Source organism: Adelges cooleyi, unplaced genomic scaffold, assembly GCF_023614345.1.
Source record: "Adelges cooleyi isolate 19-005CV unplaced genomic scaffold, UGA_ACOO_1.1 ACOO_flye_CR_arks_rails_tigmint_CR_PRNA_252, whole genome shotgun sequence".
NCBI classification, from domain to species: domain Eukaryota; kingdom Metazoa; phylum Arthropoda; class Insecta; order Hemiptera; family Adelgidae; genus Adelges; species Adelges cooleyi.
In genome coordinates this window covers 18,519-22,396 of record NW_026095918.1, presented here as the reverse complement: position 1 = coordinate 22,396, position 3,878 = coordinate 18,519, and the positions used below count along the sequence as shown (strand labels likewise).

Genomic DNA, 3,878 nt, shown 5'->3' with positions numbered 1-3,878 from the left:
AGCTAAATTGTTAGTGTTTGTCAAGCGGCAAAACAACTACTATTTTTTTACGATTCATAGGCTATAGCCACGATTATTTATTTCAAAATAGAATTTTAAACTACATTGAACAAACAAAATACATATGCGTTTATACAAGTCTTATAAGTTTTACACTGAAATCGCTACAACAGAAGCCATTTAAAAGAATAAGAATCATTTAAGTTTTAAACAACGGCAGAACAGTATTCGAATATCTTAGGCGTTGAAAAAAAACAGACAATCATGAATTTTAAAAATTGTATTCTGTTTTTATCTTTGTTTGTTCATTTGTCTAAAGCAAATCCTGGGCTTTGCGAAGATCCGTCGGTAATTTAAAATATTTTCTATCTAATTATATGATTCATTAAAAAAAAATGCAATTCTCCATAAATCTATTGATTAATATAATAGTAAAAAGTTCGAGACACATCAATTCTAAAAAACAGTATTCACATTGTTTATTAAAAATGTTAATAATTTTAGATTCTAACCAGACTTCATACAAAGATTTTAGAACAAGGCAACGATGTTACCAAGGAAACAGTAATAGAGTACATAAAACAACAAAACGTGATGAGAGATTTTGATATTTCTATATTCGATATCAATAAGATACTTTGTTCAGTGTGGAGTACGTTGAACAATAATAATAATTAATGTATATTGTAAAATATATGTGTGAAATGTGAAAACTAATATTCACTTCGATGTTATACATAAATAAATATCGATAGTTGGGTATGTTGGAATATTGGGTAGTGCGTTTTTTCCAACATTTCTAAGGGGTATTTATACTTTTATGAAAAAGGCGTCGGGGGGTAAAAAAAAAATGCAGAAGATGTCTGTAAAGGTAGTTGGGTAGATCAAGTTACTATAAAAATATAAAACGCTTTTATATTGTTTCTTACAAATCGTGTCAGAATGTGAAACGTTTTGTAAAAGTTACACAATCTGTAATTAATATTGAAATATTTATTTAACGACATTCCCCAAGAATTTTGTTTTAAACGCGATTGTTTTAAAACTAAACAAGGGGACAAATAAAACTATTGTTTTTAGGTCATTTTAATGTGTAGTACCCTTAATGACGTTACTTTATAAAAACGCAATATCAAAAATTGCAACAACTCCATCCCTTACAGCATATTGTAGTTTAGTAAATTTTAATGTGAACACTTTTATAATGCTTTCTAGGTACTAAAATGTCACCGAACGAATTTATAGCAGTAATAACATCAAAATTTACTTTTTGGGTAATTATGATTTTTTTCTATCCTAATATAGGATCTTTATTTTCTAAAGACTAAGCCTTGTCATAGCGAAAATATAGACTTCCACTCTTCTCTCTTTAATGCTAGAGTCTTCATATGTGAATACCCGTTGCATCCAGCCATTCCAATCATCTAATGATGGATAGCAATACTCTCGTTTCCTCTACTATTTGGAGAATTTCTTCATTGCTCTTTCTTTCAGTCCGACTAATACGAAGTAATCTTCTCCAGGTCCACATTTCTATTGTTTCGTTGTTTTTTGTATCTCGTACTGTCAAGGTCCAGTTTTACAACTATACAACAAAACACTCCATACGTAGCTTTTGGCAATGTTTTTTCTGGTCATAAGACATGGGAGTATCATGTGGTAGTCTCCCCTTACTTTCCTCATCGCAGTATTCTGATAATAATATTCTGAATAATCTGATAACGAGCAGTACCAGACGGTTCTTCTTCCGCCTCGTTTCAGTACTGATGGTTACTGCTGCCCTCCATCAGGTGTTTAATCCCCATTAGGGAATAAACTGTAACGGTCACATTTAGCCGCCCGTTACCACTCGCCTCCAAATATGCATTATTAGCAGTTTACCCCGATTAGCATGTAAGCCATTATAGGTAGGGGAGACAACAGATACACGGGACAATGCCAGGGGCACCGATGCCCAGTTAGTTGACATACTACCATCTTCGGACCGCGACCTAATTATTCTAAAGCCATTACCTATATTTCACGTTACATTACTATTTTATATTTCTTTTAACTTTACCCGTACTCGTGTGTCCGTTCAACTCCGCCATTACCTGGACTAACTACAAAGAACACTTTAGGATCCAGGTAGAGGTGTAATATATACACATAGCTTTACTTATTTAATAAACCTGTTTTCGTTTCGTTGCACACTTGAGAGTTAAGTTATTTAGAGGTACGATCGCCTGTTAAGCTCCTCAGGCGATATAGCAAATATACAAAGGAGACTTTAGGGATATTTAAGTGTAGATACGGCCTAGCCATCCGTCCCGTCTTAGGGTCCACTAATTTAACCCTATCGACTGTCGTTTCAGCCTAGCCTAGCCAACTAGCCACGCAGACACTTTACAATTTGGTGGAGGCGCCGATATTCGTTAGTCTTACCTCAGGGAGGGACCCCAATATTTTTAAGGGAATACACGACGGACACGACCCCATATAATTGTACCTGCTATTTTTAATTAACTCTCAGGTTGTAGTAAAGTACATTTTTTTTTTATTAAGTATCAAATTGCATTTAATATTGAAATTTATTAATTTATTTTATAATATTTGGTTAACATTTTTCTTTTAAATTCTTATTATATTTTATTGAATATTACGATCAAGAATTCAATATGACAGCCCCTATGATAGCAAACTTATCACCTCTTGCCCTAGACACTTTTCACGGTACAAGCGACGAATCTGTCTACGATTTCATTACCAAATTCGATAGGATAAAAAAATTAAATAATTAGACGGATGAACAAACCTTATTGTACTTTCCATTTTATTTAAAAGGCACTGCAGAATCTTTCTATTTTTTATTTGAAAAAAGAAATACCAATTTAACTTGGGCCAATATTAAAGATAAATTTAAAAAAGCGTTTAATACAGTAACCCGTAAAAACATGCTTAAAGTTAAATTAACTCAAAGAAAACTGAATCTTGACGAAACAGTTAATGAGTTTATATGTGACTTTAACCGCCTTTCTGATGAAATTGACCCTGACATGTCTGAAGAATCCAAAATAACACAAGTAATGCGTAAATTACCACCCGAGTATTTTAGTATGATTTGTATGCAAGACAATTCTACTATGAAAAAATTAGAATCTAATTTAAGAAAGGCCGAAGGAGCCCGAAATTTATTTAATACCCCAACCAACCCCGAGGTAGAAGCCTTAAGAATTCAAGTAGAGACACTCACAAAACAAATCGCAGAGTCCACTTTAACTCAAACCCCCTATGGAATAAATCATATTCGAACAGTTAATAGAAACAACAATAATTTTAAGGATAGTTTTAATAACGGCATAAATAGGCATAATAATGGTAATTATAACATTAATAGTTACGACGATGGTCGTAATATTAATAATAGAAATCTATACAATCAACAAGGGTATATGAATCCTAATGGTAATAATTATAATGCATGGTCTAATGATAATAGTCAAAGACCACCCCCGTTAGTAGAAAATATAAGTAGCTGTTTTATGAATAACAAAAATGGTCTAAGTAATAACCTAGTAATTAGAGGTATTTTAAATAATGTTGGTTATAAGTTCACTATTGACTCAGGAGCAAGTGTAAGCGTTATTAATGAATCTTTACTTCCAAAAAATCAATATATTAATTCATTTGGGCAAACAAAATTATATACTGCGATAGGTTCGCAACTACATTTTGTAGGAAAAACAAATATTATAGTGTATTTTAACAATGTGCCGTTTGAAATAGAATGTGCAGTGGTAAAAAATTTGAAAGGTAATAGTCTTTTAGGCATGGATTTTTTAACAATCTATGAAGGTATAATCAATTTACGTAAATTGCAGTTATCTCTTAGAGTAAAT

General features: G+C 32.2%; 1 long non-coding RNA gene across 1 annotated transcript; it reads left to right on the top strand.

The window, feature by feature from the left end:
• Window positions 1-217: 217 nt before the first annotated feature.
• LOC126837576 (uncharacterized) lies at window positions 218-1,275 on the top strand. The gene is made up of 3 exons (XR_007685576.1): window positions 218-348; window positions 505-652; window positions 1,216-1,275. It is a non-coding gene; the product is annotated as an uncharacterized LOC126837576 (long non-coding RNA).
• The last annotated feature ends 2,603 nt before the right edge of the window (window positions 1,276-3,878 follow it).